We start from the raw sequence: 26,952 nt of genomic DNA, 5'->3' as shown, positions 1-26,952 counted from the left end.
ATGAATTAACCCCTGAACATTCAGGTGTGTGATGTTTTATCATCAACATCAAATAATTAAAAGTTTCCCCCCCCCCCCAGAATGAATAGAGTGCTAATGATCTTCCTGACCACTAGAAGGAGTTGGAGACTAGTTTGTTGCAGCTTCAGTTGGATTCAAGATGGGGGAGGATTCAAGATGGATTCCCCCACAGTCTTGTGTACTTTAGCTAATATTAGTATAGTTGTTTTAAAAGAACCCAAATTTCTTTATTATGTCAAAAAAAATCACATGGTACCAGGAGTGGAAGAAACACCAGTGATGTGAAGAGTGAGAATCAATCGATAGCAGCAGAGAAATGAGAGTATAAAGGTTCCTGATGCTCTAAATTAGAATTGAAATGTTGACCATGAGTGGAGGTTATTCAAAGATTCATGCTGTACCTGCAACATTGGACCTGATAGCAAACATGATGCAGAGAAAATTGCACTGCTACTTACTGAGGCTGAATCTCAAGCACTAGAGGTTTTCAATACATTTGTTTTTGCCGAGGCAGGGAACCAGGGAAAGTTCAGCAATGTTATTGAGATATTTGATGAACATTGTTCACCAAAAAAAAATGAAACCTTCAAGAGGTACGTATTTCACGTGCGCACGCAGCTGCAGGGAGAGAGATTTGATACTTTATTTTAGACTGACTTGAAATTAAAAGCAAGAATATGCAATTTTGGATCGCTTCAAGATTCAATGATCCATGATCAAATTGTGTTTGGATTTATTGATAAGAAAGTGAGAGAGGAGTTGCTGTGAGAGACAGAGCTTACCTTGGCTGGAGCTATGAAGATGTGCTACGCAAGTGAATTAGCTCTTCAGCACACAAAAAAGTTTGGTGAGAGTACAAAAGCCAGTGAAAATGGATGCATAGCCATAGTGTCCCCACACACCACACATAAACAAAAAATGAGATATAGGAAACAACAAAAAGGTGGAGAGACATTCAAGTGCAAATTATGTGGCGCTCAACATGTACCAAAACAATGCCCCGCTATGACCATATTTTTCCAAAGGGAAACAGAAGAGAAGTGAAAGTGTGCACACTGTACACACTATAGAAGAAACTGCCCTCAGAGATATTCTTTCATGGGCAAGATAGTTCAGAAAGACTACAAACTAACAGACACTGAACAGCCAAATGTGAACAGAGTCAAGCAGAATAAGTGAACTGTGTAATTGCATACAAATGGAGGAAATGTCCCTTTCAAGCTGGACATAGGGGAAAGGTCAATTTGATCTGTGAATGCGAAATCAGGGAAATGAAGATAAAGCCATACATCCTGCACAGCTCAAAGCCTACAATGGACAGAGCATCGACATGAAAGGTACATGTAAACTTAAGGTGAAAGTTAAAGATAAAGATCACCACCTCTGGTTCACAGTAGTCGCAGATGGATATGAACCACTGCTTGGTGATGAACCATGTGAAAAGTCTAGTCAAGAGGGTGTACATACCAGCTAAACCTATTGTGTCAACTTGTGCATTATCCAGGGCAATAACGCAGATGAAGCACGCAAGGAGAGTTCCACAGAGACAGATGTGAATCTCCACAAGAATCTGATCACCAAATCTCTTCCAGCAAGTGACATGAAATCCAAACAGATCGCAGTTGAAACAAAAGGACACCGTTCTACAGAAGTTCATCATATGAAGATGGCCTAGAGGTGAATGTCAGCCATACTACAACATCAGAGTTGAGCTGATTCTTGTCAATGGGCTTCTACTCAGACAGATCAAAATTGTCATTCCTCAGTCACTGCAACAAGGGTGCATGAGGGCATCTTGAAATGGAAAAGTTCAAGAGGAGGGTCAAAACTGCTGTTTATTGGCCAGGGATAAACACTGACATTGAAAGGATGGATTCCAGCTGTGAGACCTGTTTGAAACATCACACAAAGCAGACAAAGGAACCCATCCATGATCATAACTGATTTATCAGCAGAATCATGGGAGAAAGATGGGACTGATCTGTTTGAAATGGATGGATATAATTACTTGCTGGTTATTGATTATTGAACTGTCGGGAGATTGAGCTGCTTCCTAATATGTCTGCTGTTTGTGTGATTTTTTTAAATTTATTTTTACATATATATAATGAAATTAATCTTTGTAAGAGATGGAATTTCTCAAATAGCCCTCAGTGACAATGGACCATGCAATAGCTATAGAGAATTCCAAAACTTTGAAGAAGTGTATGATTTTTGACATGTGACTTTGTCCTCTGTATCCACAAATGGGGGAAAAAAGAGAAAGGACTTCACATAGTTAAACTGTTGCCCAAGAAAACACTAGATAGAGGCTCAGATCTGTATCCAGCTCTATTGAGTTACAGAGCTTCACCACTTGAACATGGCAAGTCACCCTGTGAGCTTCTGATGAGACATAGATGATGCACCGCACTTTCCTATTCTGTAGACCCAAACAAGAACGGAGATGTTGAAGATGTCAAATGGAAACTAATTTGTCTGCAATGGAGACAAAAAGCAAACTATGATAAGTCAATAAGAAGTTTAAAGCCATTGGCACAACGTGATACAATAAGATTCAGCGATTCCAACACTTGGGTCAAAAAGGCCACTGTTCTGGAGGAAGTAAATCCCAGATCCTACACGGTCAGAACAAAAGATGGTGAAATACTGAGAAGGAATCGAAAGAGCCTGCTGAAAATGCAAGAGACACTGAGGATACAATGCAGAAGATCCAGCCTGCACAGCAACAGAGGAAACACACCAGTAGTAGAGCAGCAGAGCCAACAGAAGCACCTGTTTTGAGAAGATCCACATGTGTTATCAAAGTACCTGGCAGACTGAATATCTAAAAGAAAAGGAACTGCACACTTATAAGGTTTGTGCTGCTGATGTTTGTGTTTATATTTGTGTTGAACTTAAAACTGAATTGAATACTGCGTTAGTGTGTCATGTTCTTAGATTAAACACTTCCAGGAAAGGGGGTGTAGTGATCCTCCGGATCACTAGAAGGAGTTGGAGAATAGTTTGTTGCAACTTCAGTCGGATTCAAGATGGATGGCACCATATGGTCTTGAGTAATTTAGCTAATAAAATATAGTTGTTTTAAAAGAACCCAAGTTTCTTTATTACAATAAAAAAAAACCTCACAATAAAGACTATTTTTGGATTGTTTTGAGCCTCTTGGTTTTTTTAAAAAGCACTTCATTTTGGTTTCTGTGCCTTGGATGTATATAATGATGTAATTATTTTAAACAATTGATGGATGCTTGAAGCATACAATTCTGTAGTGGCCATGGTTTCAAGGTCCTTTTATGTCATGTAACAAGACATAAAAATGTAACATACATGATATACTTCAATTTTTGTCTGCCTTAAGGCAAACAAAGACTCACCATGAGTATTGCCCGGCACCTTTAACAATAGGAGAAACAGAAACAAAAGAGAATCCCTTCAGAGACACTGAGTGTCTGTGATTCATCTCCAGTGCTCTTGCAGCCTTGTGGACCTTGTTTAAACTATTGCAACCTGAACCAACATTGGGAGCTTGTGGATTTGTAAGATTTTCATCCCTTCGTATTTAACTGTGAATGTGGTGAAATAAATAACGTACCAACCTTTATTCATGTGACCTTCATCAGTACTAACTCCTCACCATTTTTGTTTTCTTCTTTCCAAACAAACTAATCATCTCTGATCTCCAACCCCAGCTGATCTGCTATTCTCCAATCCACTTTCATGTCCCACCCAGTAGTTGGCACTGATTGTGCCTGACCTTGCAAAAGCAGACATAGGGAAGAGTCACAACTAAAGTTTAGCGCCATGAACAAAATGGTAACCAGTGTCCCATAGCTGTTCCATTCCAGTCCACTATAACAGGGCAGTTGAGTTTGTAGCCTGAAATCTGTCTGTCTCTCAACAAATTTTCTCAAACCTACCACTTTAATTGTTCTTTTTACTCTTTGAAACTCTTCCTCTCCATCACTGGTTGATGTCTGCATCAAGTTTCTGTAAAACACGTATAACAGAAAATGCAGGAAACACCCCATAGGACAGGCTGCATCTGTAGAAAGAGAAATAGTTATTCTGTAAAAAAACATCTTAGCCTTGTACTGTTTCTCTTTCCACAAAATGCTGCCTGACTCACAGAGTGTTTCCAGCATTTTCTGTTTTAATTTCAGGTTTATGGCATCTGCACGGTTCTTTATGAATTGGTGTTTCCTTTGTTTTGATTCTTATCCCCCAGTTCTCCAATCAGGCATTGTGCAGGAGGTCTGTGTGTGCAGTTAAACATCAGCTCAGAGTAGGAAGATGCATCTTTGTTTGCAAGCTTTATTATTTGACATTCTGATTGGTTGAATATCAGCATCGATGACTTTTGAATGAAAGTTTCAAAACCCATTTATTTGTTCCACATGATTATTAATTTTCACACTGGACAATGGTGGCAAAGTTGGGGCTCACTGACCATTTCTAATTTCTCGATATTTTTACACACCTCTCTGGTTATCTAGGCCAGAGGGCATTTGCTATGTTGAAGTGAGGCGAGCATCATATGTTTATGCGGACCCCGATCAACCTTCCCGAAGAACTGCAGGGAAGCAGTTTGGTTGAGCTAGTGGAGTTGTTCTAGTGAACCGGTGTGGACTCGAAAGGTCGACATGGCCTGTTTCCGCTCCGTAAATGGTTATATGGTTATATATGTACAAGATCGTGAATACAGAATAAAGTTTGAAACAAACCAGGCAGCATCTGTGGAAAGAGAAACTGAGCTAATGCTTTTGGTTGAAGATCTGGAGATGTCAATGCTGGTTAAAACATTGAGAGCTTGGAGCAGGGGTCAGTATCAGTATGCACGATGAAGACATCATGGAAATAGTGCAGATACTGTTCATCGGAATGCTACAATAAAAGATCAATGTCTATTCTGTGGGGAAGTGTCTATTCCTGAAGCCCCACATACTGTAAATTTTGATTACTTTGGGCTGTTGTTTTTATTACATTTATGGGCATTGTTTTTAATTCATTATAAAGTTGTGCCCTTTGCTGGTAAGTCTGTTGTTTTAAAGTGAACCATTTTGGGTTTGGCAACGTATTCAGCATAAAGGAAAGGACATCAGCAATGTCGCTCAGTTTGCAGAAAAACAAAGCTAACTGGTCTTGCTCCATGGATCATGAAGAGTGGGAGTTTGAAAGTCCAGAAAATATTAAGGTTTAAGGTCAAGAAGTCGCATTGGGCACAAAACTTGTCATTTGGAACTGACATCTGGAACTACCCTAGAGAACTTCTGCTGGCATGTCCTGAGCCAGACGAACAGCAGAATCATTTCTGCATTTCCTCTGAACACCTATACATTGGAGTGTAGAGTTGAACACAAAACAGATGGAGCAAAAACAAAATGCTGCGGCTGTGGGTAATCCGAAGTAAGAACAGGAAATGCTGGAAATGAGTCAAATTGCATCAGTGGAGAAAAAACAGAATCATAGCTTTGAGACTGATAACTTTTCATCAGACCCAGTTCTGAATCAAGCATATGAACGAGGTTAAAGCCCATAGGTGCTCAGCATCCTGTTCCTAATATTTTGTGTAAAATCAGAATTTCCTTCAAATGGAGGTGGAAGAGTCGTTATGTTTTGGAAGATGCTGCAATGCTGGCCTGCTGTTGCAGGAAGAAGCCCTCTCCTTTTCATTGATGAGCCTTGCAGCATTGATGACATTCTCGAAAATGAGTTCCAGCATGAAGCACTGACTGAATGCCTCTCTCTGTGGATTCTGACTGAATGCCTTCATAAAAGGGAGTTGCGTATAAGAGCAAAGAGGTCCTTCTGCAGTGGTACAGAGCCCTGGTGAGACCACAACTGGAGTATTGTGTGCAGTTTTGGTCACCATGTTTGAGGAAGGACCTTCTTGCTTTTGAGGGAGTGCAGCATAGATTCCTGAAGTTAATTCCTGGGATGGCTGGACTGTCATATGTTGAAAGATTGGAGCAACTGGGCTTGTGTACATTGAAGTTTGGAAGGATGAGAGGGGAGCTGATTGAAACAAAGGTAGGGTAAAGGATCCATTATTCACATGTAATACTACATTTAGAATGTAACATACATGAAATTCTTTAACTTTGTCTACTGTAAAGAAGACAGAGTCGCCTCTCTGTCAGGAGCCCCTCACAAAAATTAGGTCCGAGTGAGGAATGAACTCTCAACCCTTGGTTTAAAAGATCAGTGCTCTAAATAAACACTGAGCTATCGGAACCTCAACATATAAATTATTGAGGGATTGAACACACTAGAGGCAGGAAACATGTTCCTGATGTTGGGCAAGTTCAGAACCAGAGGTCACAGTTTAAGAATAAGGGGTAGGCCATTTAGAACGGAGTTAAGTAAGAACTTTTTGTCGATCTGTGGAACGCTCTGCATCAGAAGGCAGTGGAGGTGAATTCTCTGGATGCTTTAAAGAAAGAGTTAGAGCTCTTAGAGGGAGGGGGGTGTGGGTATATAGTTTTTTTCTCTTTGAGGTGTTGGTTTGTTTTATTATGTATTTTATATATATATATATGTATATTCGTAAGTATTTAATTTAAAAAGAAAGAGTTAGAGCCCTTAAAGATAGTGGAGTAAAGGGATATGGGGAGAAGGCAGGAACGAGGTACTGATCGTGGATGATCAATCACGATCACAGTGAATGGCGATGCTGGCACTAAGGGCTGATTGGCCTACTCCTGCACCTATTGTCTCTCCGTGGTCGCTGACTGAATGCCCCTCTCTCTGTGGTCGCTGCCCCTCTCCTTGGATGCTGACTGACAAACTGAACTCCAGTTTGTTTACATTGCCCTTTCTCAGATCATTGAACTTGGGCCTCATTTGATTCTACTCTTCATGTGATGCTGTTTCCTTGCTATTCACGTTTATGGATTCAGGTGCAAAGGCATATCCTACTGACTGCAGATCGTCCACTTGCTTATTTTCATCTGGATTAGGGAATTGGAGCTGGTGTTGGATGAACTTCGGATCATTCAGGAAGCAGAAGGGGTGATAGACAGGAGTTACAGGGATAAATCGCAGCTAGGAGGCAGGAGGAGAGTGGATGGGTGGCAGGAGAGGGAAAGGGATCAGGCAGGCAGTGCAGGGAATCCCTGTGGCTGCCCCCCTCAATAACAAAGTATACTATTTGTAGCATTACTAATCAGGGATAGTATCACAGCTGCAGAAAGGGAGCGCATCGTGGACAGATGGTCTGAGTCAGTGTGGGTGGAAGTCAGAAATTGGAGGGGAATGAACACTGTATTGGGAGTAGTCTGTAGGCTGCCAAAGGTCTCTTGTGACACCGAGGAACAAATAAGCAGGCAGATTTTGGAATGCTGCAGAAATAATGGTTGTTGTTATGGGAGACTTCAACTTCCCAAATATTGACAGGCATCTCCTTACTGTAAGAAGTATAGATTGGGCAGAATTTGCCAGGTACGTCCAAGGAGGATTTCTGATCTACTATGTGGACCAGCTGACGAGAGGAGAGACTATACAGAATCTAGTACTGGATAATACATCTGGTCAGGTGGGGGAGCATTTTGGTGAACTCTCTGGCCTTTAGCACAGCTATGGACAAGGATAGGAATGGATCAAATTGTATAAGTTTTAATTGTGAAAGGGTTAATTACAATGGGATTAGGCAGGAACTGGGGAGAGTTTGAAACAGATGTTATTGTGGTGGTGGGGGTGGGGGGGGGGGCGAGGAGGAGAAAGCACAGAAGTAATGTGGAGGATGTTCAGGGACCACTTGCTCAGTGTTCTGGATATGTTTGTCCCACCGAGACAGGAAAAAGTTGGTAAGATAAGAGAACCGTGGTTAAGATAAGGGACAGCTAGTTAAGGGGAAGGAGGAAGTGTACAGAAGGTTCAGGAAGCAAAGGATAGAAAATAAGAATTGTATGGTAGCCAGGAAGGAACATAAAGAAGGAAAAACATAATGCTGGAGAAACTGTCCTTTGTATAGCAAAGGTAAAAATACGTAACTAAGGTAATCAATAGGTTTGTGTTTTACTAGGAATATAAAAACTTAGGAGAACTAGAAGGGGCCATGAGAGGGCCTTGGGTAAATTGGATGAGGGAAAACCCAAAGGTGTTCTATGCAGACATGAAAAACCGAAGGATGGCGAGAGTGAAGGTAGGACCGCTTGAGGATAGATGAGACAACATGTGCCTGGATGCAGAGAAGGTGGGGTGGTCCTCAATGAATACTTTGCTTCGGTGTTCACCAAAAAGAGGGACTTTCTTAATGTGGAATCATTATAGAACAAGCTTGTGTGCTGCAGCATATGAAGTTAAAGCAGAGGAAGTGCCAGATCTTCAAACATTGGATCATAAGGTATAGGAGGAGAAGTAGGCCGATTGGCCTATTGAGGAATTACTGAGTGATAGATGTGCTAATTTCACTGATAGCAATTATTTCCAATTGGAAAGACCCTTCCAAGCAGCATCCCTATACGTTCATGGAAAAAATTAAGATGCAACAATTGACACTGAATTAGTAAAACTGAGATCAAAGGAATAGAACCAACAATATCACCCAATGTATAAATCATTAATATGTGTGCACTTGGTTAAGATGTTGCTAGAACAGTGCAGTAAATGGTCTGATAGCAACAACATACTTTAATAACAACTTATCTTAAATTACACTTTGACCATAGTGAAATGCCCATCATTATGAAAAGAAATCCCTGACAGTGAATTGTTGTCACATCCAGTGAAAAACATAGTTTTGTGTGCTATTCAGACAGCTCGTAAAAGGTCACCATGTTCTGGTGCCTTTTTTAGATCCATTAAAAAAGATTAATAGAAAATGGTCACAAGATTAATTTTGACAGTGGTAGCGTGAAGGGAATGGAGGCCTGGTGAAAGGTTGGAACCAGAAGTCAATGATGGTAGTCGGGCTGCATAATGTTGCATTTCTCAAACAATGACATTACGTTGTGTGTATTTGAACTTTTTAGTGGAAACATGACCAGATCAGATGTTATGCCTTTATGAATTAATGGCTTATTGATTATTCGAGTCCAAATGAAATGTGCAATCAGGTCAAAGTACTCATGGCTGTTGACACCTCTAAAACTGGATCCCAATAAGAATGGGCTCTCAAAGACAAGGAGGTAGGATTTAATCCAAATATCAAATAGCTTGGAAGTTAACAATTATGCGCAATTTTTGTTCTGTTTTAAAGAAGAGATCTGGGTGTGTTTGGTTATGATTAAAATCTTGTGTATTTTTTTTAACTGTGGAAATGTGCAGGAACAGACAACCCTTTTCTGGCTTTAAAAAGTGGGAAGCATTTAAAAGATGCAGAGTTGGCTTGTGTTTGTTTTTCAGAGTTAGGAATGTGAACGTTTTACTACTGGGTGGACAGAGAGCCCTGCTTTGAGTTAAAGGAATCTCGTTTGTAATCAAACAAGCGTGCACAAACTCGCTTGTAAATGGAGGGAATGTATGTTCTTATTGTGCAACTGCAGCTAGTGCATGCTCCAAGAGACCAGATGGCACCCTTTCTTCCCTCAGATTCCCAGAGGTTTCAGCTGAAGGCTCTAACTCCCTGTCCTCCCAGAATTAGAACAGGCTGAGCTTTCGTTGGCAAGCTCTCACTCAAAGTAAGTGTATATCCTCTGGCAATTTGAACAGAGATTGCTGAAAGCTGTCAGCAGGCCAGGCAGCATCGCTGGAAGGAGAAAGAAAGTCAATCCTTAGGGTGAAGGACCTTTCATCAGGACAGGGGAAGCCAGAAGAACTATCACAGAAAGGGAGTGGGGTGGGGAGAACAGGAAATGTGTTGGGTAACAGACTGAAGGTGTCAAAGGACCAATCACTTTATTTAAAAAAAACAGCCATTGAGGGCGGAAAGAAAAGAGATAGAACAGAATGATAAAACAACTGTTGAGAAAAAGATTAAAAAGAGGTACAAAATAAAATTATGAAATTCACTGTAGAGTCTCAATGACTGAGGTGCGAAAATAAAAACACAATGCTAGAGAAACTCAGCAGCCAAACAGTGTCCTTTATATAGCAAATATGAAGATACATAATTGATGTTTTGGGCTTGAGCCCTTCATCAATGTGACAAAATGTAGGGAGGCACCCAAACAAAATGATGAGGAGGGGCAGGGGTGGATGAGGAGAAGGGTCCCACCATGAAGTTTGAGAGCTGCAAGAATTATCGATGGGGAACAGTAGAGAGATTCCTGCAGAACTCCCTTTGGAGAGCAAAGGAAAAATTCAGGGTAGACATTTCTCAAAGGGATTTCGGAGTTTTGTAGTAGACACTGTGGTTGAAGTAAAAACACAATGCAGGAGAAATTCAGCAGGTCAAACAGTGTATTTTATGTAGCAAAGGTAAAACTACAGAACCAGCCCTGCCCCTCTTTCCCCCCCCCCCCCCCCCTGCCCCACACACACCATTTTGTTTGGGTGCCTGTCCAAATTTTGCTTGTACCTTGATGAAAGGTGTGACAGAATATGTTGTGTTTTATATTGTATATAGATATGATTTTGGGAGATAAAGTCTGGCAGGATTTTTTTAGTGTAGGTCACATACAAACACTTCAAAACAGATCTCATTTAAAATATTGGAGCTCTGCTCAAGCCAGACAGGCCAGCTCCAAATGCTTTAGGGAGTGCCCAAGGGACTTCACTAATAGATTGTTTTGAAAAGCAACAGATGAAAGCACTCAGAGGATTAGGTTCAGAGCCACAGGCTGCCTGAGTGGAGGTTTCTGTTATGAGGGCCGTGATTTTGCAAGCAGAGAGAGTAAAACGGACTTTTCTCTATGTGTGTGTGTGTGTGTGTGTGTGTGTGTGTGTGTGTGTGTGAGAGAGAGAGAGAGAGAGAGAGAGAGAGAGAGTGAGAGAGGGAGAGAAAATTCAGTTCTGCGGTTTTTACAGTTCAGTAGGAGCAGCTGGGACTGAAACAGGACAAGCTGGCAAGCTTGTGGAAAACCCCATTTTGAAGATGGGTTGTGAGTTCTTAGTTCAGCCTGGTCAAGACCAATGTGGTCCATGCAAGAGGAGAGGACTGGCTGCCTAATGTTTCACTTGAAATAAGGAAAACAAAAAGAAACTCTGTGGTTACATGAAAGAAAGAGGTTATCTTCTGGAAAACCCTGATGGGGCAAGTTTCTTAAGCATGACACTGATGTGGCTGATTAGAAAGAATCAATTTGCATCCAGTGAACAACAAATCTCTCAGAAAACCGACAAGAACCTTCCTGAGTGGTAACCATTTACCTTTCAAGCTCCAAAGCCTGGTGGAATTCATAAATGTTAAATTCTGTGCACAGTATAAGAATTGTCTGCAACCAGTGAACTTGGAGGAATAAGAAGTGAGATAGGACTGTGAATTAAATAACTTTTCTAAACTTTCTCACACATTACATACATGTGGGCTTAGAATTAGAAGGGGTTTAAGTTAAGATTAAGGTAATAATAAGATAAAGTTTGATCTTATTTTCATGTTTAAAGATGATTAAAAGCAACTTTTGTTTAAATAATCATTTGTCTTGGTGAATATCTATTGCTGCTGGGTTTTGGGGTCCTGTGGGCTCGTAACAAGGGCTCAAGTCTGAAACATTGGTTCTGTATCTTTATCTTTGCTATATAAAGTACAGGTACACAATCCTTTATCCAGACATCTAAAATCCAGAAATCTCCAAAAACCGACATTTTCTTCCTAATATTGGTACAGCGGAGGGAAAGAGAGAGAGAGAGACAGCAGCGCGACTAAGTTGGGCAGTGGAGGGGGAGAGAAAGATGGCAGCGCTACTCGGGTGAGCGAGGGGGAGAGAGACACCAGCGCGACTGGAAGGGGGTGGATACGCAGCACAATTTGGGTGGGCTTAAATCTGGGGCAGCTGGATTTTGTTCTGAAATCCAGAAAAATCTGAAATTCGGAAACACTGGCCCCCAAGGGTTCCGGATAAAGGATTGTGTACCTGTACATTGTTTAACCTGCTGAATTTCTCCTGCATTGTGTTTTTACTTCAATCACGGTGTCTGCAGACGTTCGTGTTTTATGACTGTAATGTATTGTTAGAATCAGAAAAGTAAAATGAAACAAGTTTGTGAAGTGGATGGAGGGGATTACCTAAAATTGTTAAACTCAATATTAATCCCGAGGGCTGAATTGCACCCAGATATAAGATGTGGTTCAGTCCCTCGAGCTTATGTTGGGCATCATTGTAGCAATGGAGGAGAGTGAAGATAGAGTGGCTAGAATTGCAATGGGACAGAGAATTAAAGTGACAGGAGATAGAATGCTGAAGGTTGCACTTGTGGACTGAACAAAAGTGTTCTGCAAAGAGGTCACCTGATCTGGGAGCACGCCCTGAGAAGGAAAGTATTTGGAAGAAATGGCAGAGAGTGTGGGGTGTTGTGGAGGGAATGGTCGGTTTGGAATGATAATGATAGGATGAAAGGATGGATGTGCCTGGTGGTGGAATCCATTAGACGTGGGAAAATTATGAAGGGCAATCTGTTTAAAAATTGAGGTGGTCGGGTGGAAAGTGAAGACAAGGGGACATCTACTGTATCCTTTATTCTGACAGGAATAAAAGCAGATGTGCTAGACATAGAGAAGCAGATGAGAACAATGGTAGCAGGGAAGTCATGGCCTGGTGAAAGGAAAATCTCTTTAAAGCATGAGTGTGGAACATCAGGATAGATTGAGCAAAGACAGAGAAATTGAGAGAATGGAATGAGGTCCTTACAGCAAGCATGGTGAGAGAAGGATTCTCTGGGACCACGTGAGCTTATATTGGATTTTGGTCACTAACCTTGCCCCAGTAAAGGGAAGATTGAATCAGATATGGACCACATGAATGTGAGAACACACAGCGCCAGCATGGCGTGAACTCTCTTACTTTGCAGAAACTAAACTGCGATTGGGTAAAAACCTTTTAGAACCTCTTCCTTCAGACTGCATGGGCAACTTCCAGTCTCCTGTCACATTAATTCTCTGTCTTCAGTCCTCTATAATTAAATTTAAATTTAGACATACAGCCCACAAACCCGTGCCGCCCAATTAACCTACAACCCTCAGTGCGTTTCAAATGGTGGGAGGAAACCGGAGCTCCTGGAGGAAACCCATGCAGACACGTACAAACTCTCTACAGGTAGCATGGAATTCAAACCCCGGTCCCGAGTGCTGGTACAAACTGCCATGCCAACTGTGCCACCATATTGTTCCAATGTGACCCAGCATAATCTGGAGAAACAGTACCTCATTTCTTTCCTGGGTTCATTACACCCATCAGCATTTAACACTGATTTTAAGAGTTTCAGATGCTTGCCCTTCTTTTCTCTCTCTTCTTGCCTTTGATTCATATTTTTCTGTTTCCAACATTTGATTAATTGTTACTTTGGCAGTGCTGGGCTACATCCTGTCATGGCCATTCACCTCGATCTCCCAATCCTCCCCTTCTCTGCAACTTAAATCACACTTGTGCAGCCATAACCTTGTCTGTTGAAGATACTGTACCTTGATGAAACCCTGGAGTCTGTTTCTCTCCCCATTGATACTGGGTGAGTGCGCCCAGATTTGCAGCCTGGCTTGATCTTTCAATCATGTTTCATTGAATGGTGGGCGCTATGATTAAGGGAATTGATATGTTTTGAAAGTTTTCCAGACGGTTGGAGTAACCAGTCACGACCATGTTTGCCACTCTTGCGGGATCAGATCATCCCCTTTGTCTGTTGTAATTCATCTTAACTTTGGAAAGGACTCTTCCATTCGACCAGTACATCACAAGGTTTGCGAGGTGTGTGCATAATGCTGCTCTTTAATCTGGTTAGGGTATTCTCCCAGAGTTTTTGGCTGCCCTCCAAAAATTTGCCTGAGTGTTCAGTTATTGATTGACTCCAGTGCCAACATAGCTAAAGTCTGTTCTTGCTCTTCATTAACTTTCGTACACCTGCATTTCACCACAGATCGGTAGATAGCAAATATAAACAGCGAGCCATAGCAATTGTCCATAACTGAGCGAGTTGTCATGGATTCATCACTGTCCCTGCCACACAAACTAGGAATGGAATGCGATCCTGTCTTCTTGTACTTGTTATCCATATCTGCACTGTTAGTGTAGCGGTTAGCGCAATGCTGTCACAAGCGATTGGGACCAGGCTTGAAATCCCATGCTATCTGTAAGGAGATTGTACGTTCTCCGTGTGCCTGTATGGGTTTTCCCTGGGGGCTCTGATTTCCTCTCACTGTTGAAAATGTACTGGTGTTGTCGGCCAATTGGGTGTAATTGGGTCGCATGGGCTCATGGGCTGAAAGGGCCTGTTACTGTGCTGTATGTCTAAATTTATCTAATGATCTGTAATCTCAACAGTTCCCCAAGCCAACAATGGAAGTCGTACAGATCTGTCTGTTCTGAAGTAAAGAAAACCTCTGGAGTGTCTCCATGAAATCTGGGTCCAACTTTCTGCACTTGGAGGAGTGGAAAAATTGACCCTTTAGTGTTCAAGATCTCTCTACTCTAGACCCACCTGCTTGGCAGTTTCCCTCAGTCCTGCCCACCACTAATTACCAGGTGAAAATCATTTTGCCTTTTTCTTAAAAAAAAGAAATGTAGCAAATGTTTTCTCATTGAAAATCAAAACTTGTTCTTGTATAGAATCTCTTGTAGCCTTGGCTAATGAAGTAACCTTTGAAGTGTAGGCTGTATTGTAATACACTGATATGTAAGAGTTGCATTCCAAGAAAAATATATCCTGATTTTGCATTACGCAAAGCCATGTTATCTGTGCATGGGTCAAGAAACGCAAGTTGAAAAATAAACTGTTAGCTTATTTATTTCACACAAATTTAAAGAGAATGAGGTTTGCTTTTTCACTGTTCCTCAATGCACGTGACAAATCACAACAAACAAAATTGACAATTACATTGTGCTCATTCCAAGACTAGGTTGTGAGGATGCTTGAACTAAACTAAATCAAATTTAATTAATGTAGAATATTAATAAAATGTTAAATTTGCTGGAATTTAGAAATTTAAAGGCAATTGGTTCAAGGCTTTGCAAGTTATTTAGGAAAAAATATTGCAGAAAAATACTTCGTACAGGTGGAAAATGTTCAATTAAGGTATGTGGTGCAAAAATCCAAGGCAGGATATAGAAGACATCTTGGTATCAAATGTTTCAAAGGTCCTGAAAAGTGGAAACTTTTGTTGGCATGGCAATTATTGTTAAATCAGTTGTTACTTTAAATCTAAGAATGAGGTTCATAATCTGAAGATATTAAGGAAGATGGATATCTCTCGGGGATGAAGGATGCCTGTGTGGAGAGATCAAGTAGTCTGGATCTACTGGCCAGAATTTGCAAGAATAAGAAGTGATCTCATTAAAATGTAGTTTAGTTTACATTTGGTTAGTTTAATGTTGCATTTTACCTGGTGAGGTGAGAAAGTTTCTTTTGTGAGTATTCTAACAGGTCAGCTCTGACTTTCAAACCGCTGCATAAAGGAGAACAGAAACACAATTATTGAGTTACTATGAAAAAGATCAATTTGTACAAAGGGAAGGCTGCGTTGGAACATTATTATGGGGTTAATTTGGGAGTATCGTGGTTGCAGTGGAAAAAAACTCGAGTGTGTTGGATACTCCTGAGCCTTCTCCCCAATGGGAGGAAGGAGAAGAGAGTGTATCCATGAGGTGACAGTTCCTTCGGTGTGTTGGCTGCCTTTCCCAGGTGGTGGATGATGGAGATAGCGTCCGTGGAGGGGAAAGAAGCATGTGTGATGTCCTGAACTGCATTCATCACCTTCAGTAGTTGCAACCTGCAAATATGCTTTTGATGGTCAGAAGATTTATTGTCAGAATACATACATGACATCACATTACAACCCCGAGATTCTTTTTCCTGCGAGCCAGACAGAATTATCAAAATTGTGTTAGTACAGGTACACGATCCTTTATCTGGACATCTAAAATCTGGAAAGCTCCAAAATCTGTCAAGTGGGGATTGGCAGCCGGGAGAGACTGCCAGGTGGCTGTGGGAGACAGCCAGGAGAGACTGCCAGGTGGCCGGCGGTCGGGGGAGGTGGCCAGGAGAGACTGCCAGGTGGCCAGAGGACCGGCGGTCGGGGGAGGCGGCCAAGGGACCGGCAGTTGGGGGAGGCGGCCAAGGGACCGGCAGTCGGGGGAGGCGGCCGAGGAACCACAGTTGGGGGGGGAGACGGCCAGGCAACTGGAAGGGGGTGGAAACGGCAGCTCAATTTGGGTGGGCTTTCCGAAATCCAGAAAAATCTGAAATTCAGAACACATTGTCCCCTAAGGGTTCCAGATAACGGATTGTGTACCTGTAATGCCAAATAAAACTACACAATGTACACGTATAAACAAATAAATATAAACAGATAAAAATCAAAACTGATAAAGAAATGTAATCAAACAATACAGAGAGAATAAAAATAATCAATAAAGTCCAAAACTAAGAGTCCTTAAATGAGTCCCTGATTGAGTTTGTTGTTGAGGAGTCTGATGGTGGAGGGGGAACAGCTGTTCCTGAACCTGGTGGGGCAAGACTTTTGGCATCTATACCTTTTTCCATCAGGAGAACAGAGCATGTGCTGGATGGCGTGGATCCTTGATGATTGCTGCTGTTCTCCAACGGTAGTGATCCATTGAGATTCCTCGATAGTGGGGAGGGTTTTTGCTGTGATATCCTGGGTTACGTCCACTACCTTTTGGAGGGCTTTACACTTGGGGATATTGGTGTCCACATACCAGACCGTGATACAGTCTTGAACTTCCTTAGTCTTCTGAGAAATTAGCAGGCATTGATGCTCATACTTGGCTCAACACAGTTGGTCCAGCTCAGGTCACTGGAAATGTTGACTCCAAAGAACTTAAAGCAATTGATCCTTTCCACTTCAACCCCATTGATGTGGACAGCAGTGAGGACACTGCCTTCTCCTGAATTCATTTATCATCTCCTTCATCTTAGTGACATTGAGAGAGAGGATATTATCATGGCACCATGCCACTAGATTTTCAATTTCTTTTCTGCATTCTGTCTCTTCAAATGCAAGGACGATGTTCTCCCTGATTAAGGTGACCAGATAAGGAGTCAGTCCTTCTGGATTGAATCAAAGAATTGGACAGGGTGGAAATTGGTCATTTGGCCCTACTTGCCAGCTCCTGTTCCAATTCAAAAGCGAGACTGGCCATAGCACTTCACTCAGTGAGTATCCTGGATTCACTGAGAAGGTTCGCTGGAAGACTTGATATGTCATCTTTCCAGCATTGACTTAATGTGGTGGATTTGGTAATAGTTGCATTTGGAATCCGCAAAAAAAAAAAATCTGCTGAATATTTGGAGTAGGCCGAGCTCCAAATCATCCTCTCATGAGACTGAAAGAGTTAATTAAATTTTTTTTTTTGTTTGTTTTCCTGTGGTTTTTCTTTTCAGCAGATCCATTCATTGTACATCTCATGACCTTAAATGGTGATTCACTTTTGGAAATTCTTCCCACACTCCTACACTTGATGATGTCAGTGAAGACTGGGAGTGTCATTCCCAGATGAAAAAGCCTGATATTTGTTTGTTGAACAGTCTGTTCAGATTACTCTGTAATCCAATGGGAAATGGAGCAAATATGGTCGGATGACTTCATTCTCACGCACAAGTTGCAATTATGAGCAGTGGAGGGAGGGGTTGAGAGGTGCAGAAGAGGAAGGGTTTGTGTGGTCAGCAAATGTGAAATTCATTGCAAAAGGCAAGAAAGTTTATGCTCTTTGAGCAAATATCATCTGCACTCGAGAAAGTGTATTTGCAAACGTTGATGACTTGTAATGTTCATTAGATATAATAGTTGAGAAAATCTTCTTGTCTGAAAGACCATGAGACATAGGAGCAGAAATAGGCTATTCAGCTCATCGAGTCTGCCCTACCATTTAATCATGAGCGGATCCACTTTCCCCCTCACTCCCACTGCCTGGCCTTCTCCCCATAAACCTTTGGTGCCCCTGGCCTATCACTCTCTGTCTTAAATACACCCAATGAATTGGTCTCAAAAAACTCCCTGTGGCAACAAATTCCATGATTTGGCACCCTCTGGCTTAAGAAATTCTTTTGCATCTCTGATCTAAGTGGATGCCCTTCAATCCTGAAGCAGTGCCCTGTTGACCTCGTTTTTCAACAAAATATGCTTTGATTGGAGCAATTTGAAAGTTTTTAAGATTTCAAGCTTGCATATGAGAATTGAAAATGGTTAAATACACAATACTTTGATAGAGATCTTCTTTGGGATAACGTAGTGGGGTGGGGGGGGTGCGGTGGGGGGGAAGCTACCTCTTCCCACTGCAATGAGAATATCAATGCCAGTCAAGATGATGCAAATGTTTCAGGGGAATCGAGCCATGTATGTTCACCAGATGTGTATGGCTTTAACCTCTGTAACTTAAGGAAATGTCAATTATCCACTGGCAGACATGATCCACCCTCAAATTTCTGATTCATGGAGTATTTCAAAGCAATTTAAATAAGCAAATTCCAGAGGGAAATTCAAAGAGGAAAGTATAAAATTAATTAAATTTCCACTTCCAAAGATTAATCATAAACTTGATCTGATCATTATCCCAATGCCAGTGCCTGGTGTTTTTCCTACATTACTGCTGTGATTACACCCAACCAAGTACTCTTCAAGTGTAAAGGACTTTGAGGTCATGAGGTGAGTCGGTCACGCTCTCGTCTCTTAAACTTCATTCCATTACAGAAATCGAGCATGGAAATCAAGGGTGACACTGTTGTGCTAAGCAGCGATCTTCAGCCACCACACTGGGTGCTGCCAGCTGATTCAAAAGTATCATTTCTATGTTTCCATAACTTCTTACAACATAACAAGAGGCCATTCAGCCCATCAAGTCTGCACCAGCTCTTTGATTTTTCTCTATCAGCTATTTTCCCCACGTCCTTGAGAAATTTTTTTACCTACTTTCACTAAGCAGCCGATTACTGCTCTAACCATCCTTGGGATGAGACTCCGGCTACGATCTTTCAAAACATGTGTAGAAGGAGAAGCCTACTAGAGGAGCATGCAGGGTAGAAAACCACAGCAGTGGACCAGCATGACACTGGCTGGATGCCAGTGTCTCACAGGCCGCTGGAGACTGGCTTCTGGGAGCAAGATAACAGGTCCGGGATTTGTGATCGGGAGTCCCAAAGAGCCATGAGTGCTGACAGCTTCAGAACTGGGGGCCGAGGAGGGAGACTCGGATGTCTGGAGATCAGGTCCACCACTGGACCGGACAGGAGGCTGTGCAGAAAAGAAGGCTACGGTGCAGGAGATGCTGGAGTCAAAGGAAATGATGGAATCCACAAACACTCGATGTCCCTGAAAGGACTCTATTTCCCCTTCTCGATAGTGGCACTGAACCTGTAGCACATCTTTCTGTGCCTCTGCAGTCAAACAAAGGAAAACAAATTTTGTGTAATCTTGACTACTCACCATCTCTGAAGGGGCTTCCTTTGGCATAGGGAATACTTAATGTGGTATGTGAATGGAAAGAAAAAGGTTGAGAACCACTGTGCTAGATGGTGCGGGACATGGCAACTCTGCTGGAGGTCCAATGACGCATAAAAGAAAGCTTTTCACTATAATCTCGCTACACATGACGCTGATAAATAAATGTGTCATGCAATTGTTTTTAAGACTTGGTAAAAGGAGGAAAGATGCTCTAATACTCTGTTATGATCTTATTGAATGGCTGAGAAGGTCAGGTGGCCAACTCCAGCTCCAATTGTTTTAAAAATTCTGAGAAGTACAAAGCATTATATTTATTTTGATATATTCTGGATAATGATATGGGGAAATTTCAAAGAAATGGCATGATGATGTGTAACACAGTTCACCGGTTTGGTGCTGAGGATGGGACGATATACTTAGTGCCGCTAAAACTGCCTGAATTACAGGAAAAGATTAAACAGATTTGGACTTTATTCACTGGAGTTTAGACATATAAGGGGAAATTTGATGGCGATATACAAAATTATGATGAGAATGTAACGATTAAATGCAAGCAGAATTTTTCCGCTGATGCTAGGTGGGATTTTTCTTAAACTAGAGCACATGGGTTAAAGGTGAAAGGGGTGAGAGGGGGAACCGCTTTACCCAGAGAGAGTGGTGGGAGTGTGGAATGAGCCGTCGGCTGAATTGGTAAATGCAGGCTCAGTTTTGACATTTAAGAAAAATTTGGACAGGTACATGGATGGGAGAGGTATGGAAGGATGTGGTCCAGGTGCAGGTCAGTGGAACGAGGCAGAAAAATGTTTGGCACAGACGAGAAGGGCTGAAGGAGTCTGTCTGTGGTTGTGTTTTATGGTTCTAAGCTGAGGTTATTCAACTTGGATTAAAGAAATTTGAAGGAAGATTAATCAAGGTGTACAAAATTATGACTGGTCTAAATGAGGTAAACAATGGACTGCATAGTGAGGGTTTATTGTTATATACACAAGTACAATATACAGATGCACTGAGATGCTTATTTGTTGCAGCCGCATGGGTACACAAGCTTCACCAACCAAAACTTGCTGTTTCCACTCGCAACCTGTAATGAAAGATGTAGATTTAAAATTTTGGTCAAAAGATAGAAGGAAAATGAGAGGAAATTGTTTTCAATTCATAGAGCAGGTTATGATCAGAATCTCATTAGCTATAGGAGAAATGGGATTGGAATCGATTAATGCTTCCATGGGGGAATTTTACAGGTACTTGAGAGAAACTAATTCACAGGGTTACAGGGTAAATGGGACTAATGATTACACTGCTGGGAGCCAGCAGATATTCAAAGGACTGAATGTCCCAATTTGAAGAATTCTGTGATTTTTCTAAAGCAGTTATCTTCGATGGGGTGCCTTGGACTGAAATCATTTTTTTTAATGTAGTTGGGAGAAAGTATGGAAGAACAACAAACTAAACTTGGCTGCTTCACAGAGAAGGGGGGGGGGGGCATGAAATTTGAATAGAGTCCTAAGGGGGCCATATCCAAATAACGGTTGAGAATGGCTGGTCTAAAAGAAAGAAATCGCTAGTACGTACTTAGCTCAATGCAGGGTTAAGAATTCCTGTCGATATTAATGCAGACGTACCTTATCCCAGATAATCTCTGAAGTTAATGGATGTGAGTAGTTCTTAGTTAGGCAAACATCTCAGAGAGCTTTCTGTGGTGAGTAGGTGGACACCATCAGGACATTCTGGCTGATGATCACTCATGTTGCAGAGCACATTGTTACAACTCAGGTTGCCCAGTGATTGCACTGGCCCTGGGGCTGACTGACTTTTGGATTGATGGAGGGTCCGACAGAATTCATTTCTGAGCATGGAATTACTGGTTGTGTACTTCTCCAGTGATCACAACAGATCTCTGTATAGTCAAACTGTTGGTGCAACAAATTCTCCTGCTGAATGTCGCATTGTACCTGAGGATTCCATATGGAATGAGTTGTTAAACATGCTTGTGACATTAGATATCCATTGTTTACATTTAACTGTGCAATGTATGAGGATTATAAAGGGATGGAATATTAGAAGGAAATCCTCAAGTGCTTGTCTATGCGTTCTGAATTTGATTGGTTATAATTTCTTGGACAAATGAGCAAGTGCAGGTGAGAGGTTAAATGGGCAGGAGAATAGTGTTGGAGACCACTGTGAAGGGGTGATTGAATGAATGCAAGTACTGAACTGGGCGAGGAGAATGTGAGCAGGTGGAAGAGGGATGAAACATGGGAACTGGATCAGTATGGAGTTGCTCAAAATTGGAACATTCAACATTCACACTATTGTGTTGCAGCCAGAGATGGACCACTTTCAGATGCTATAACCTTTTGGTCCATCTCAAACCCTTCACCCTCTGCTTTTTTTTTCCTCTTTCTTTCTTTCCTACCATGACCTTGAGAAAACATTGCTTGCCCACTTCTCCCAATGAATGCTGCCTAACCCATCGAGTCCCTCTGCTTTGCCGTTGCTTGGTTAAGAAGTATTAATTGAAGGCCTTGTCATTTCCCATGACTCCACACATACAAGCTAACCTGCTCTTTCAGTTGAGGAATGACACACCCCCTGTCCACATGGAATTATTTATTGTTGGTGTCATGAACCATCATTTAGTTCCTCTATAACACACCTTTGATTTTTGTCCTTTGTACAGATTTTTAGCTGTCTTTAAAAGAAAATGTGATGATGGACTCTTGCATTTTATTGCAAGCTGAAAAAGTTGCACAGAGATTTTACATGCAGTCACGCTGAATATATAGCCCCACTGATATATTGCAGTGTTAATACTCCATTAATGCTTTCTCATATGGTCTCTCACACTGTCAAATTCTTCCTCTGATATGGATCAACTTCTTCCTCTGGTATGGATCTCTTTAAATCTATCAGATTTCAGCTCTGCCTTGCAATGTTCCACAATTCACTGTACTCCAGGGAAATCCCTTCTCAGTTCGCAATATGATGCAGCTCATCTCGCTTAATCCCCCTTGCCCTGGTTCAACTGTGAGCAAGTCTGGCTTCTCTACATCCACTCTCAAGCTCATTCACAATTGAGAAGCTCTTGTCTGAATCTTCTCTGTGGAGAAACAATTCACGACCTGATTAGTCTTGATGCTAGTGTCCCTTTGGGTTTCTTGAAATCTATTTATACTTGCAAATGTATTTTTTTTTAACCAATGTTTCAGTGGCTATATTCTTGAGCAGGGACCAGAACTAAATCAATGCATCACATAAGGCCTAATTAAGACTCTGTGCATAACTTTTTTGTAGATTTTATTGGTGGGGAAATCTTTGGCAAATTATATATTTGCTGACTTTGGAGAACAAGCTTATAGGAGAAACATCTTTGATTAAAATGCCACTATATCCAGTGCTCCAGAGAAGAAATGCTCATTTCTTAATTATTTTACAAAATGTCAGTGTTGCTTGTGTTGTGCAGGTTCCCACAATAAGGTCAGGTGCCAGTCAGGATGGAATTGAATGAGCTCATTTAGATTTATTATTATTGCCACCTGTAAAAAGGAAGACCATCCTTTTGCATGCCGTTCCCAGGCTTACAAAGTCACCACACTTGGTACTATCCTGCAGGGGGGGGAGGTAAAAAGAATGGAGAAAAAGAAGCCCCTTTGGAGCCGACAAGAGGGCAAGTCTCACACCACCATTCCCATTGCAGCTGCCTCAGTTGCTGCTGTGGCGCCGCAACTTGTTTCCGTTGTTCCCATCTATTGTCCAGGGGTGGTGGGTTGACGGACTCTGAGCTCCCATCTCCACATCCAGCTGCCTGCTCTCCATTGCACCTGGTCGTGATTTTCCCCCGGAGCCGTCGGTGAGCTTGTGGGGGAGGCTGTTTGGTCACCGAGCCCAAGTTGAAGCCTACCTTTTCCAGCCGCCTTGCTTTATTGTAATCAGCTGCCTGTGCTCCATGCCTCCCCAGCAGGACTGACAGAATCCGAACTGGTAGAACTATTCCTGTGGTTCAGCCCAGGCTGACCTGGTCCCCGGCTGCAAGTCAATTCCCATTCTGTTGTCTACCAGAATATTAATGCTTCTGAGAGTCAGCCTGTTCGAACATCATTAAAAGATTGGCTTTCACAACTAAGCTTTACACTGTTTATTCTATGAGTTATTAAAAAAAAATGGTACAGCCCAGTAAAAGGCCATTCTGGCCCATGAACCTATCCCACCCATTAACTTACCAACCTTGTACATTTCAGAGGGTGGGAGGAAACTGGAGCACCCAGAGAAAAACCATGCCATCATGGGGAGAACATACAAACTCCTTACAGACAGCACCTGATTCAAAGCCTAAGATGTCAAGACCCCTTGAGATCTTTTACGTTTCAATCCTATCTCCTGCCATTCTTCTGAACTCTAGCAGGCGTAAGCCTGGCCTGTCTCACAAGAAAATCTTCCCAATGCAAGTAACACAAGCAGCTGCAGATGGTGGAACCAGGAGGACAAAACAAACTACTGTGGGAATTTAATATTTTCAGCTTGAAATTCCTTTCCCCACGGATGCAGCGTGACCTGAAGAACTCCACCAGCAGTTTATTTAATCCACCCAATTCAAGTATTGATTCAGTATATCACATCTGAACTGCTTCCAAAGTTAAATATCCACCTGAAACACGGAGTACAGTACTGTACTCCAGTTTGCCCGTAGTAAAGTACTCAAGCATAGTCTACCTATTTTTATGCTCTTCCTCTAGCAATAAATCACAGCATTCTATTTATTTTCCCAATGACTTGTATACTTTTATAAATTGTTCGCCAGAATATCCTGATTAAAAAAAAAAAAAAAAAATCCCTCCAATGCTCTACAGTTGCGATGATAAAGTCTTTTTGAGACCTAACCAAGGGCCTGTGCCCGAAATATTGGTAACTCTTAAACTCTTAAATTCATATGGACGCTGCATGGCCTGCTGTGTACCGCACTCAACCCCAGTATCTGTAGACTTTCCTGCTTAAAGTCTTTATGAGAGTTTTTTTCCTGTGAGCCTGATTCACTATAAACAGTACCTTGGAGTCTCTTCAATCTGAGGTGCCTGCAAGCTCACACCAAGATACAAGAGCAACTTGTCCGTGAACTACTCTTTGCAGACGATGCCACTTTAGTTGCCCATTCAGAGCCAGCTCTCCTGTTTTGCAGAAACTGCCAAAATGTTTGGCCTGGAAGTCAGCCTGAAGAAAACTGAGGTCCTCCATCAGCCAGCTCCCCACCATGACTACCAGCACCCCCACATCTCCATCGGGCACACAAAACTCAAAACGGTCAACCAGTTTACCTATCACGGCTGCACCATTTCATCAGATGCAAGGATCGACAATGAGATAGACAACAGACTCGCCAAGGCAAATATCGTCTTTGGAAGACTACAGAAAAGAGTCTGGAAAAACACCTGAAGAAACACACAAAGATCAGCGTGTACAGAGCTGTTGTCATACCTACGCTCATGTTCGGCTCCGGATCATGGGTCCTCTACCGGCATCACCTACGGCTTCTAGAACGCTTCCATCAGCGCTGTCTCCGCTCCATCCTCAACATTCATTGGAGTGACTTCATCACGAACATTGAAGTACTCGAGCTGGCAGAGTCCGCAAACATCGAATCCACGCTGCTGAAGACCCAACTGCACTGGGTGGGTCACGTCTCCAGAATGGAGGACCATCGCCTTCCCAAGATCGTGTTCTATGGCGAGCTCTCCACTGGCCACAGAGACAGAGGTGCACCAAAGAAGAGGTACAAGGACTACTTAAAGAAATCTCTTGGTGCCTGCCCCATTGACCACCGCCAGTGGGCTGATATTGCCTCCTACCGTGCATCTTGGCACCTCACAGTTCAGAGGGCAGCAACCTCCTTTGAAGAAGACTGCAGAGCCCACCTCACTGTCAAAAGACAAAGGAGGAAAAACCCAACACCCAACCCCAACCAACCAATTTTCCCTTGCACCCGTGCTTGCCTGTCCCACATCGGACTTGTCAGTCACCAACGAGCCTGCAGCAGACGTGGACATACCTCTCCATAAATCATCGACCGCGAAGCCAAGCCAAAGAAGAAAAGGAAGGAGCCTCTCATAGAGATGTTGCATGCCCTGTCTTTTTTAATGTGTTTTACAAATCTGTAATGTTGATTGACGGATCAGATTGACCAGGTCATTGAGTTTAATTCCTTCACTCTTGATCAAAATTGTGCCACAGAATCATTTGCATCTACCCTGACGGAACAATTCATTGTTTCATCTGAAAGATTACACCACCAACGGAGTGACCGTCTCTCAGTGGAGTATCTGCTCACATTTATGTGCTCGTATCATTGGTGTGGGAATCATCTAGTTACCATGACCATAGTTAAGGCATGAGTGTTGCCATTGACCTTCTGTCATGGCAGAAACAGAAGCGAAATTAGCTTAATCTGCCTTGCTGTGGATAGCAGCTCCCTCACTCTCGCTCCTCAGTGGGAGTGCCTTCATATGCTGCTGCCATTGGAGGCTTATTGTGCAAGCAGAGCAATCTGTTCTCACTTGACCTCCTTGTGCCTTTATTTACGGAGACATTCGATTGGCCAGCATTGTTATTTGAAAGCAAGTGACAGTCATTACTGGGTTATTTTGAACCTCCACAGAAAATGCTTGGTTGAATTTCTGGAATGAGTCACACTTGTGCATTGCATTCAATTGCCCATTTGCACATGCATCAAGTGAAGTCATTCCTGTGCTTTGCACTAAACCACACCCCCAGCAATAATCCCCATGGGAGAAGTTGTCATTGTCGTTCCCTTGGAACGAGCCTGCTTGCCCACTGGCCATGTTGTGGATCTGTAATTTCAAGGTACCCATGTTCAAATACCACATTCCACATTGATTCCGTATTGACTGCCTTTTTCTAGAATCCTTGGAATTTTCTATTCTGAGACTCTCTCTGGTTAGCTTCACCCTCTGCATGGTTCACTCTCTGTCATTTTAGGTAAAAGATGAACTGTAAGATTATGAACTCCTCACGTGGCCATTTCAACCCATTGTCTCCTTGCTTCTCAATGATTAATTTCCACCCTCACTGACCTCCAGCCTTGCCTATCTGCTGCATTTTCACTAAGCAGCAATTCCTTATCCCAATCCTTCCATGCTCGTTGGAGTGAAACATGAAAGTCTGCAGATGCTGTGATATTACTAAAAACACCAAAAAGCTGGAGGAGCTCAGCAGGTCTTGCAGTGTCCATAGGAGGTAAGATGTATAACTGACATTTTGGGCCTGAGTCCTTCTTCAAGGTATGGGTTTATTCAGACACTGGGGGATCGGAGTATAGACCAACAGACAAAAGATAGTAATTAGATAAGGAGAAGAGCCCAGGTGAGAATTGATTGTCGGGGGTGGGCGGGGGGTGGGGGGAGGGAGGGGAGGGAGGTGTGGCCTCTGTGAATGCAAAG

The 26,952-nt window shown here is 42.3% G+C and overlaps 1 protein-coding gene and 1 long non-coding RNA gene across 6 annotated transcripts in view; one reads left to right on the top strand and one right to left on the bottom strand.

The window, feature by feature from the left end:
- The window catches only part of elf1 (E74-like ETS transcription factor 1), a 309,211-nt gene that overhangs the window by 38,351 nt on the left and 243,908 nt on the right, over positions 1-26,952 (top strand). For all 5 annotated transcript variants that reach the window (XM_069893437.1, XM_069893435.1, XM_069893441.1 and 2 more), the window contains exon 2: positions 14,370-14,570. The gene's annotated coding sequence lies outside the window, so the exon portion shown is untranslated. The remainder of the gene's footprint in view (positions 1-14,369; positions 14,571-26,952) is intronic.
- LOC138741719 (uncharacterized) lies at positions 20,458-21,502 on the bottom strand. The gene is made up of 2 exons (XR_011343704.1): positions 21,127-21,502; positions 20,458-20,585 (listed from the first exon to the last, which is right to left on the bottom strand). It is a non-coding gene; the product is annotated as an uncharacterized lncRNA (long non-coding RNA).

The sequence above is a fragment of the Narcine bancroftii genome, chromosome 8, assembly GCF_036971445.1.
Source record: "Narcine bancroftii isolate sNarBan1 chromosome 8, sNarBan1.hap1, whole genome shotgun sequence".
Classification (NCBI taxonomy): domain Eukaryota; kingdom Metazoa; phylum Chordata; class Chondrichthyes; order Torpediniformes; family Narcinidae; genus Narcine; species Narcine bancroftii.
This window is presented reverse-complemented; position numbering and strand designations above follow the sequence as displayed.